The sequence below is a fragment of the Petromyzon marinus genome, chromosome 23 (assembly GCF_048934315.1).
Source record: "Petromyzon marinus isolate PM22_M1 ecotype Great Lakes invasive population chromosome 23, UKy_Petmar_22M1.pri1.0, whole genome shotgun sequence".
Classification (NCBI taxonomy): Eukaryota; Metazoa; Chordata; class Hyperoartia; order Petromyzontiformes; family Petromyzontidae; genus Petromyzon; species Petromyzon marinus.
Window position 1 is genome coordinate 19,571,919 of NC_133689.1, and position 13,641 is coordinate 19,585,559.

Consider the following 13,641-nt stretch of genomic DNA (forward strand, 5'->3'; position numbering starts at 1 on the left):
ATCGAGAGGAATCCAAAGGTATGAGTGGTTAAACTAAGGGATATAAAATGGACGATCGACCAATAAAACAACATGTATTATGGAGTTGAATGCATTTTGCTATTCACAAAATAAAACAAAAGCAGTCATGCAAATATCTTATTTAACACAGCACGGCAAAATCAGTTGCACCATTCAATCCTGCTCGTCCAGACGGGGAGAATTCACTCACATTTATTAGATGCGATGTTTCTTATGGGATTTAATGAGCGACAACATTTTGACCCCAAACCGAGAGGATTCTTGAAGTTTGTGGTTTTTTGGTAATAACTCTGGAAGGAAACGTCGCAGACCCATCAAGGTGGTACTCGTACTGCTCGGCTAATCGAGAGGAATCCAAAGGTATGAGTGGTTAAACTAAGGGATATAAAATGGACGATCGACCAATAAAACAACATGTATTATGGAGTTGAATGCATTTTGCTATTCACTAAATAAAACAAAAGCAGTCATGCAAATATCTTATTTAACACAGCATATCAAAATCAGTTGCACCATTCAATTCCGCTCGTCCAGACGGGGAGATTTCAATCACATTTATTCGATGCGACGTTTCTTATGGGATTTAATGAGCGACAACATTTTGACCCCAAACGGAGAGGATTCTGGGATGTTGTGTTTTTTTTGTAATAACTCTGGAACGAAACGTCGCAGACCCATCCAGGTGGTACTCGTACTGCTCGCCTCATCGAGAGGAATTCAAATTTATGAGTGGTTAAGGTATGGGATATGAAATGGACGAGCGACCAATAAAACAACATGTATTATGGGGTTGAATGCTTTTTGCTATTCACAAAATAAAACAAAAGCAGTAATGCAAATATCTGATTTAACACAGCACAGCAAAATCAGTTACAACATTCAATTCCGCTCGTCCAGCGGGGAGAATTCAATCACATTCATTCGATGCGACGTTTCTTATGGGATTTAATGAGCGACAAGATTTTGACCCCAAACCGAGAGGATTCTGGAAGTTTGTGTTTTTTTGGTAATAACTCTGGAAGGAAACGTCGCAGACCCATTAAGGTGGTACTCGTCCTGCTCGCCTCATCGAGTGGAATCCACAGATATGAGTGGTTAAGCTATGGGATATGAAATGCACGAGCTACCAATAAAACAACATGTTTTATGGAGTTGAATGCTTTTTGCTATTCACAAAATAAAACAATTGTAGTCATGCAAATATCTTATTTAACACAGCACAGCAAAATCAGTTACACCATTCAATTCCGCTCGTCCAGACGGGGAGAATTCAATCACATTTATTCGATGCGACGTTTCTTATGGGATTTAATGAGCGACAACATTTTGACCCCAAACCTAGAGCATTCTGGAAGTTTGTGGTTTTTTGGTAATAACTCTGGAACGAAAGGTCGCGGACCCATCAAGGTGGTACTCTTCCTGCTCGCCTCATCGAGCGGAATCCAAAGATATGAGTGGTTAAGGTATGGGATATGAAATGGACGAGCGACCAATAAAACAACATGTATTATGGGGTTGAATGCTTTTTGCTATTCACAAAATAAAACAAAAGCAGTAATGCAAATATCTGATTTAACACAGCACAGCAAAATCAGTTACAACATTCAATTCCGCTCGTACAGACGGGGAGAATTCAATCACATTCATTCGATGCGACGTTTCTTATGGGATTTAATGAGCGACAAGATCTTGACCCCAAACCGAGAGGATTCTGGAAGTTTGTGGTTTTTTGGTAATAACTCTGGAAGGAAACGTCGCAGACCCATCAAGATATGAGTGGTTAAGCTATGGGATATGAAATGCACGAGCTACCAATAAAACAACATGTTTTATGGAGTTGAATGCTTTTTGCTATTCACAAAATAAAACAATTGTAGTCATGCAAATATCTTATTTAACACAGCACAGCAAAATCAGTTACACCATTCAATTCCGCTCGTCCAGACGGGGAGAATTCAATCACATTTATTCGATGCGACATTTCTTATGGGATTTAATGAGCGACAACATTTTGACCCCAAACCGAGAGGATTCTGGGATGTTTGTGTTTTTTTTGTAATAACTCTGGAAGGAAACGTCGCAGACCCATCAAGGTGGTACTCGTACTGCTCGGCTCATCGAGAGGAATCCAAAGGTATGAGTGGTTAAGCTATGGGATATGAAATGGACGAGCGACCAATAAAACAACATGTATTATGGGGTTGAATGCTTTTTGCTATTCACAAAATAAAACAAAAGCAGTCATGCAAATATCTTATTTAACACAGCACGGCAAAATCAGTTGCACCATTCAATCCTGCTCGTCCAGACGGGGAGAATTCACTCACATTTATTAGATGCGATGTTTCTTATGGGATTTAATGAGCGACAACATTTTGACCCCAAACCGAGAGGATTCTGGAAGTTTGTGTTTTTTTGGTAATAACTCGGGAAGGACACGTCGCAGACCCATCAAGGTGGTACTCGTACTGCTCGCCTCATCGAGTGGAATCCAAATATATGAGTGGTTAAGCTATGGGATATGAAATGGACGAGCGACCAATAAAACAACATGTTTTATGGGGTTGAATGCTTTTTGCTATTCACAAAATAAAACAATTGTAGTCATGCAAATATCTTATTTAACACAGCACAGCAAAATCAGTTGCACCATTCAATCCCGCTCGTCCAGACGGGGAGAATTCAATCACATTTAATCGATGCGACGTTTCTTATGGAATTTAATAAGCGACAACATTTTGACCCCAAACCGAGAGGATTCTGGGATGTTTTGTGTTTTTTTTGTAATAACTCTGGAAGGAAACGTCGCAGACCCATCAAGGTGGTACTCGTACTGCTCGCCTCGTCGAGAGGAATCCAAAGATATGAGTATTTAAACTATGGGATATAAAATGGACGATCGACCAATAAAACAACATGTTTTATGGGGTTGAATGCTTTTTGCTATTCACAAAATAAAACAAAAGCAGTCATGCAAATATCTTATTTAACACAGCACAGCAAAATCAGTTGCACCATTCAATTCCGCTCGTCCAGACGGGGAGATTTCAATCACATTTATTCGATGCGACGTTTCTTATGGGATTTAATGAGCGACAACATTTTGACCCCAAACCGAGAGGATTCTGGGATGTTTGTGGTCTTTTTGTAATAACTCTGGAAGGAAACGTCGCAGACCCATCAAGGTGGTACTCGTACTGCCCGGCTCATCGAGAGGAATCCAAAGGTATGAGTGGTTAAGCTATGGGATATGAAATGGACGAGCGACCAATAAAACAACATGTATTATGGGGTTGAATGCTTTTTGCTATTCACAAAATAAAACAAAAGCAGTCATGAAAAATATCTTATTTAACACAGCACGGCAAAATCAGTTGCACTATTCAATCCTGCTCGTCCAGACGGGGAGAATTCACTCACAATTATTAGATGCGATGTTTCTTATGGGATTTAATGAGCGACAACATTTTGACCCCAAACCGAGAGGATTCTGGAAGTTTGTGGTTTTTTGGTAATAACTCTGGAAGGAAACGTCGCAGACCCATCAAGGTGGTACTCGTCCTGCTCGCCTCATCGAGTGGAATCCAAAGATATGAGTGGTTAAGCTATGGGATATGAAATGCACGAGCTACCAATAAAACAACATGTTTTATGGGGTTGAATGCTTTTTGCTATTCACAAAATAAAACAATTGTAGTCATGCAAATATCTTATTTAACACAGCACAGCAAAATCAGTTGCACCATTCAATCCCGCTCGTCCAGACGGGGAGAATTCAATCACATTTAATCGATGCGACGTTTCTTATGGAATTTAATAAGCGACAACATTTTGACCCCAAACCGAGAGGATTCTGGGATGTTTTGTGTTTTTTTGTAATAACTCTGGAAGGAAACGTCGCAGACCCATCAAGGTGGTACTCGTACTGCTCGCCTCATCGAGAGGAATCCAAAGATATTAGTATTTAAACTAAGGGATATAAAATGGACGATCGACCAATAAAACAACATGTATTATGGAGTTGAATGCATTTTGCTATTCACAAAATAAAACAAAAGCAGTCATGCAAATATCTTATTTAACACAGCACATCAAAATCAGTTGCACCATTCAATTCGGCTCGTCCAGACGGGGAGATTTCAATCACATTTATTCGATGCGACGTTTCTTATGGGATTTAATGAGCGACAACATTTTGACCCCAAACGGAGAGGATTCTGGGATATTGTGTTTTTTTTGTAATAACTCTGGAACGAAACGTCGCAGACCCATCAAGGTGGTACTCGTACTGCTCGCCTCATCGAGAGGAATTCAAATGTATGAGTGGTTAAGGTATGGGATATGAAATGGACGAGCTACCAATAAAACAACATGTATTATGGGGTTGAATGCTTTTTGCTATTCACAAAATAAAACAAAAGCAGTAATGCAAATATCTGATTTAACACAGCACAGCAAAATCAGTTACAACATTCAATTCCGCTCGTCCAGACGGGGAGAATTCAATCACATTCATTCGATGCGACGTTTCTTATGGGATTTAATGAGCGACAAGATCTTGACCCCAAACCGAGAGGATTCTGGAAGTTTGTGGTTTTTTGGTAATAACTCTGGAAGGAAACGTCGCAGACCCATCAAGATATGAGTGGTTAAGCTATGGGATATGAAATGCACGAGCTACCAATAAAACAACATGTTTTATGGGGTTGAATGCTTTTTGCTATTCACAAAATAAAACAATTGTAGTCATGCAAATATCTTATTTAACACAGCACAGCAAAATCAGTTACACCATTCAATTCCGCTCGTCCAGACGGGGAGAATTCAATCACATTTATTCGATGCGACATTTCTTATGGGATTTAATGAGCGACAACATTTTGACCCCAAACCGAGAGGATTCTGGGATGTTTGTGTTTTTTTTGTAATAACTCTGGAAGGAAACGTCGCAGACCCATCAAGGTGGTACTCGTACTGCTCGGCTCATCGAGAGGAATCCAAAGGTATGAGTGGTTAAGCTATGGGATATGAAATGGACGAGCGACCAATAAAACAACATGTATTATGGGGTTGAATGCTTTTTGCTATTCACAAAATAAAAAAAAAGCAGTCATGCAAATATCTTATTTAACACAGCACAGCAAAATCAGTTGCACCATTCAATCCCGCTCGTCCAGACGGGGAGAATTCAATCACATTTAATCGATGCGACATTTCTTATGGAATTTAATAAGCGACAACATTTTGACCCCAAACCGAGAGGATTCTGGGATGTTTTGTGTTTTTTTTGTAATAACTCTGGAAGGAAACGTCGCAGACCCATCAAGGTGGTACTCGTACTGCTCGCCTCGTCGAGAGGAATCCAAAGATATGAGTATTTAAACTATGGGATATAAAATGGACGAGCGACCAATAAAACAACATGTATTATGGGGTTGAATGCTTTTTGCTATTCACAAAATAAAACAAAAGCAGTCATGCAAATATCTTATTTAACACAGCACAGCAAAATCAGTTGCACCATTCAATCCTGCTCGTCCAGACGGGGAGAATTCACTCACATTTATTAGATGCGATGTTTCTTATGGGATTTAATGAGCGACAACATTTTGACCCCAAACCGAGAGGATTCTGGAAGTTTGTGGTTTTTTGGTAATAACTCTGGAAGGAAACGTCGCAGACCCATCAAGGTGGTACTCGTACTGCTCGCCTCATCGAGTGGAATCCAAAGATATGAGTGGTTAAGCTATGGGATATGAAATGGACGAGCGACCAATAAAACAACATGTTTTATGGGGTTGAATGCTTTTTGCTATTCACAAAATAAAACAATTGTAGTCATGCAAATATCTTATTTAACACAGCACAGCAAAATCAGTTGCATCATTCAATCCCGCTCGTCCAGACGGGGAGAATTCAATCACATTTAATCGATGCGACGTTTCTTATGGAATTTAATAAGCGACAACATTTTGACCCCAAACCGAGAGGATTCTGGGATGTTTTGTGTTTTTTTTGTAATAACTCTGGAAGGAAACGTCGCAGACCCATCAAGGTGGTACTCGTACTGCTCGCCTCATCGAGAGGAATTCAAAGGTATGAGTGGTTAAGCTATGGGATATGAAATGGACGAGCGACCACTAAAACAACATGTATTATGGGGTTGAATGCTTTTTGCTATTCACAAAATAAAACAAAAGCAGTCATGCAAATATCTTATTTAACACAGCACAGAAAAATCAGTTGCACCATTCAATCCCGCTCATCCAGACGGGGAGAATTCACTCACATTTATTTGATGCGATGTTTCTTATGGGATTTAATGAGCGACAAGATTTTGACCCCAAACCGAGAGGATTCTGGAAGTTTGTGGTTTTTTGGTAATAACTCTGGAAGGAAACGTCGCAGACCCATCAAGGTGTTACTCGTCCTGCTCGCCTCATCGAGTGGAATCCAAAGATATGAGTGGTTAAGCTACGGGAAATGAAATGGACGAGCGACCAATAAAACAACATGTTTTATGGGGTTGAATGCTTTTTGCTATTCACAAAATAAAACAATTGTAGTCATGCAAATATCTTATTTAACACAGCACAGCAAAATCAGTTACACCATTCAATTCCGCTCGTCCAGACGGGGAGAATTCAATCACATTTATTCGATGCGACGTCTCTTATGGGATTTAATGAGCGACAACATTTTGACCCCAAACCGAGAGGATTCTGGGATGTTTGTGGTTTTTTTGTAATAACTCTGGAAGGAAACGTCGCAGACCCATCAAGGTGGTAATCGAACTGCTCGCCTCATCGAGAGGAATCCAAAGGTATGAGTGGTTAAGATATGGGATATGAAATGGACGAGCGACCAATAAAACAACATGTATTATGGGGTTGAATGCTTTTTGCTATTCACAAAATAAAACAAAAGCAGTCATTCAAAAATCTGATTTAACACAGCACAGCAAAATCAGTTGCACCATTCAATCCCGCTCGTCCAGACGGGGAGAATTCAATCACATTTATTCGATGCGACGTTTCTTATGGAATTTAATGAGCGACAACATTTTGACCCCAAACCGAGAGGATTCTGGGATGTTTGTGGTCTTTTTGTAATAATTCTGGAAGGAAACGTCAAAGACCCATCAAGGTGGTACTCGTACTGCTCGCCTCATCGAGAGGAATTCAAATGTATGAGTGGTTAAGGTATGGGATATGAAATGGACGAGCGACCAATAAAACAACATGTATTATGGGGTTGAATGCTTTTTGCTATTCACAAAATAAAACAAAAGCAGTCATGCAAATATCTTATTTAACACAGCACAGCAAAATCAGTTACAACATTCAATTCCGCTCGTCCAGACGGGGAGAATTCAATCACATTCATTCGATGCGACGTTTCTTATGGGATTTAATGAGCGACAAGATTTTGACCCCAAACCGAGAGGATTCTGGAAGTTTGTGGTTTTTTGGTAATAACTCTGGAAGGAAACGTCGCAGACCCATCAAGGTGGTACTCGTACTGCTCGCCTCATCGAGAGGAATCCAAAGATATGAGTGGTTAAGCTATGGGATATGAAATGGACGAGCGACCAATAAAACAACATGTATTATGTGGTTGAATGCTTTTTGCTATTCACAAAACAAAACAAAATGCAGTCATGCAAATATCTTATTTAACACAGCACAGCAAAATCAGTTGCACCATTCAATCCTGCTCGTCCAGACGGGGAGAATTCACTCACATTTATTAGATGCGATGTTTCTTATGGGATTTAATGAGCGACAACATTTTGACCACAAACCGAGAGGATTCTGGAAGTTTGTGGTTTTTTGGTAATAACTCTGGAAGGAAACGTCGCAGACCCATCAAGGTGGTACTCGTACTGCTCGCCTCATCGAGAGGAATCCAACGATATGAGTCTTTAAACTATGGGATATAAAATGGACGATCGACCAATAAAACAACATGTATTATGGGGTTGAATGCTTTTTGCTATTCACAAAATAAAACAAAAGCAGTCATTCAAAAATCTGATTTAACACAGCACAGCAAAATCAGTTGCACCATTCAATCCCGCTCGTCCAGACGGGGAGAATTCAATCACATTTATTCGATGCGACGTTTCTTATGGAATTTAATGAGCGACAACATTTTGACCCCAAACCGATAGGATTCTGGGATGTTTGTGGTCTTTTTGTAATAACTCTGGAAGGAAACGTCACAGACCCATCAAGGTGGTACTCGTACTGCTCGCCTCATCGAGAGGAATTCAAATGTATGAGTGGTTAAGGTATGGGATATGAAATGGACGAGCGACCAATAAAACAACATGTATTATGGGGTTGAATGCTTTTTGCTATTCACAAAATAAAACAAAAGCAGTAATGCAAATATCTGATTTAAGACAGCACAGCAAAATCAGTTACAACATTCAATTCCGCTCGTCCAGACGGGGAGAATTCAATCACATTCATTCGATGCGACGTTTCTTATGGGATTTAATGAGCGACAAGATTTTGACCCCAAACCGAGAGGATTCTGGAAGTTTGTGGTTTTTTGGTAATAACTCTGGAAGGAAACGTCGCAGACCCATCAAGGTGGTACTCGTACTGCTCGTCTCATCGAGAGGAATCCAAAGATATGAGTGGTTAAGCTATGGGATATGAAATGGACGAGCGACCAATAAAACAACATGTTTTATGGGGTTGAATGCTTTTTGCTATTCACAAAATAAAACAATTGTAGTCATGCAAATATCTTATTTAACACAGCACAGCAAAATCAGTTGCACCATTCAATCCCGCTCGTCCAGACGGGGAGAATTCAATCACATTTAATCGATGCGACGTTTCTTATGGAATTTAATAAGCGACAACATTTTGACCCCAAACCGAGAGGATTCTGGGATGTTTTGTGGTTTTTTTGTAATAACTCTGGAAGGAAACGTCGCAGACCCATCAAGGTGGTACTCGTACTGCTCGCCTCGTCCAGAGGAATCAAAAGATATGAGTATTTAAACTATGGGATATAAAATGGACGATCGACCAATAAAACAACATGTTTTATGGGGTTGAATGCTTTTTGCTATTCACAAAATAAAACAAAAGCAGTCATGCAAATATCTTATTTAACACAGCACAGCAAAATCAGTTGCACCATTCAATTCCGCTCGTCCAGACGGGGAGATTTCAATCACATTTATTCGATGCGACGTTTCTTATGGGATTTAATGAGCGACAACATTTTGACCCCAAACCGAGAGGATTCTGGGATGTTTGTGTTTTTTTTTGTAATAACTCTGGAAGGAAACGTCGCAGACCCATCAAGGTGGTACTCGTCCTGCTCGCCTCATCGAGTGAAATCCAAAGATATGAGTGGTTAAGCTATGGGATATGAAATGCACGAGCTACCAATAAAACAACATGTTTTATGGAGTTGAATGCTTTTTGCTATTCACAAAATAAAACAATTGTAGTCATGCAAATATCTTATTTAACACAGCACAGCAAAATCAGCTACACCATTCAATTCCGCTCGTCCAGACGGGGAGAATTCAATCACATTTATTCGATGCGACATTTCTTATGGGATTTAATGAGCGACAACATTTTGACCCCAAACCGAGAGGATTCTGGGATGTTTGTGGTTTTTTTGTAATAACTCTGGAAGGAAACGTCGCAGACCCATCAAGGTGGTACTCGTACTGCTCGCCTCATCGAGTGGAATCCCAACATATGAGTGGTTAAGCTATGGGATATGAAATGGACGAGCGACCAATAAAACAAAATGTATTATGTGGTTGAATGCTTTTTGCTATTCACAAAATAAAACAAAAGGAGTCATGCAAATATCTTATTTAACACAGCACGGCAAAATCAGTTGCACCATTCAATCCTGCTCGTCCAGACGGGGAGAATTCACTCACATTTATTAGATGCGATGTTTCTTATGGGATTTAATGAGCGACAACATTTTGACCCCAAACCGAGAGGATTCTGGAAGTTTGTGGTTTTTTGGTAATAACTCTGGAAGGAAACGTCGCAGACCCATCAAGGTGGTACTCGTACTGCTCGCCTCATCGAGTGGAATCCAAAGATATGAGTGGTTAAGCTATGGGATATGAAATGGACGAGCGACCAATAAAACAACATGTTTTATGGGGTTGAATGCTTTTTGCTATTCACAAAATAAAACAATTGTAGTCATGCAAATATCTTATTTAACACAGCACAGCAAAATCAGTTGCACCATTCAATCCCGCTCGTCCAGACGGGGAGAATTCAATCACATTTAATCGATGCGACGTTTCTTATGGAATTTAATAAGCGACAACATTTTGACCCCAAACCGAGAGGATTCTGGGATGTTTTGTGGTTTTTTTGTAATAACTCTGGAAGGAAACGTCGCAGACCCATCAAGGTGGTACTCGTACTGCTCGCCTCGTCCAGAGGAATCAAAAGATATGAGTATTTAAACTATGGGATATAAAATGGACGATCGACAAATAAAACAACATGTTTTATGGGGTTGAATGCTTTTTGCTATTCACAAAATAAAACAAAAGCAGTCATGCAAATATCTTATTTAACACAGCACAGCAAAATCAGTTGCACCATTCAATTCCGCTCGTCCAGACGGGGAGATTTCAATCACATTTATTCGATGCGACGTTTCTTATGGGATTTAATGAGCGACAACATTTTGACCCCAAACCGAGAGGATTCTGGGATGTTGGTGTTTTTTTTGTAATAACTCTGGAAGGAAACGTCGCAGACCCATCAAGGTGGTACTCGTACTGCTCGCCTCATCGAGAGGAATCCAAATATATGAGTATTTAAACTATGGGATATAAAATGGACGATCGACCAATAAAACAACATGTATTATGGGGTTGAATGCTTTTTGCTATTCACAAAATAAAACAAAAACAGTAATGCAAATATCTGATTTAACACAGCACAGCAAAATCAGTTACAACATTCAATTCCGCTCGTCCATACGGGGAGAATTCAATCACATTCATTCGATGCGACGTTTCTTATGGGATTTAATGAGCGACAAGATTTTGACCCCAAACCGAGAGGATTCTGGAAGTTTGTGGTTTTTTGGTAATAACTCTGGAAGGAAACGTCGCAGACCCATCAAGGTGGTACTCGTCCTGCTCGCCTCATCGAGTGAAATCCAAAGATATGAGTGGTTAAGCTATGGGATATGAAATGCACGAGCTACCAATAAAACAACATGTTTTATGGAGTTGAATGCTTTTTGCTATTCACAAAATAAAACAATTGTAGTCATGCAAATATCTTATTTAACACAGCACAACAAAATCAGTTACACCATTCAATTCCGCTCGTCCAGACGGGGAGAATTCAATCACATTTATTCGATGCGACATTTCTTATGGGATTTAATGAGCGACAACATTTTGTCCCCAAACCGAGAGGATTCTGTGATGTTTGTGGTTTTTTTGTAATAACGCTGGAAGGAAACGTCGCAGACCCATCAAGGTGGTAGTCGTACTGCTCGCCTCATCGAGAGGAATTCAAAGGTATGAGTGGTTAAGCTATGGGATATGAAATGGACGAGCGACCACTAAAACAACATGTATTATGGGGTTGAATGCTTTTTGCTATTCACAAAATAAAACAAAAGCAGTCATGCAAATATCTTATTTAACACAGCACAGCAAAATCAGTTGCACCATTCAATCCCGCTCATCCAGACGGGGAGAATTCACTCACATTTATTCGATGCGATGTTTCTTATGGGATTTAATGAGCGACAAGGTTTTGACCCCAAACCGAGAGGATTCTGGAAGTTTGTGGTTTTTTGGTAATAACTCTGGAAGGAAACGTCGCAGACCCATCAAGCTGGTACTCGTACTGCTCGCCTCATCGAGAGGAATCCAAATATATGAGTGGATAAGCTATGGGATATTAAATGGACGAGCGACCAATAAAACAACATGTATTATGGGGTTGAATGCTTGTTGCTATTCACAAAATAAAACAAAAGGAGTCATGCAAATATCTTATTTAACACAGCTCGGCAAAATCAGTTGCACCATTCAATCCTGCTCGTCCAGACGGGGAGAATTCACTCACATTTATTAGATGCGATGCTTCTTATGGGATTTAATGAGCGACAACATTTTGACCCCAAACCGAGAGGATTCTGGAAGTTTGTGGTTTTTTTGGTAATAACTCTGGAAGGAAACGTCGCAGACCCATCAAGGTGGTACTCGTACTGCTAGCCTCATCGAGTGGAATCCAAAGATATGAGTGGTTAAGCTATGGGATATGAAATGGACGAGCGACCAATAAAACAACATGTTTTATGGGGTTGAATGCTTTTTGCTATTCACAAAATAAAACAATTGTAGTCATGCAAATATCTTATTTAACACAGCACAGCAAAATCAGTTGCACCATTCAATCCCGCTCGTCCAGACGGGGAGAATTCAATCACATTTAATCGATGCGACGTTTCTTATGGAATTTAATAAGCGACAACATTTTGACCCCAAACCGAGAGGATTCTGGGATGTTTTGTGTTTTTTTTGTAATAACTCTGGAAGGAAACGTCGCAGACCCATCAAGGTGGTACTCGTACTGCTAGCCTCATCGAGTGGAATCCAAAGATATGAGTGGTTAAGCTATGGGATATGAAATGGACGAGCGACCAATAAAACAACATGTTTTATGGGGTTGAATGCTTTTTGCTATTCACAAAATAAAACAAAAACAGTAATGCAAATATCTGATTTAACACAGCACAGCAAAATCAGTTACAACATTCAATTCCGCTCGTCCAGACGGGGAGAATTCAATCACATTCATTCGATGCAACGTTTCTTATGGGATTTAATGAGCGACAAGATTTTGACCCCAAACCGAGAGGATTCTGGAAGTTTGTGGTTTTTTGGTAATAACTCTGGAAGGAAACGTCGCAGACCCATCAAGGTGGTACTCGTCCTGCTCGCCTCATCGAGTGAAATCCAAAGATATGAGTGGTTAAGCTATGGGATATGAAATGCACGAGCTACCAATAAAACAACATGTTTTATGGAGTTGAATGCTTTTTGCTATTCACAAAATAAAACAATTGTAGTCATGCAAATATCTTATTTAACACAGCACAACAAAATCAGTTACACCATTCAATTCCGCTTGTCCAGACGGGGAGAATTCAATCACATTTATTCGATGCGACATTTCTTATGGGATTTAATGAGCGACAACATTTTGTCCCCAAACCGAGAGGATTCTGTGATGTTTGTGGTTTTTTTGTAATAACTCTGGAAGGAAACGTCGCAGACCCATCAAGGTGGTAGTCGTACTGCTCGCCTCATCGAGAGGAATTCAAAGGTATGAGTGGTTAAGCTATGGGATATGAAATGGACGAGCGACCACTAAAACAACATGTATTATGGGGTTGAATGCTTTTTGCTATTCACAAAATAAAACAAAAGCAGTCATGCAAATATCTTATTTAACACAGCACAGCAAAATCAGTTGCACCATTCAATCCCGCTCATCCAGACGGGGAGAATTCACTCACATTTATTCGATGCGATGTTTCTTATGGGATTTAATGAGCGACAAGATTTTGACC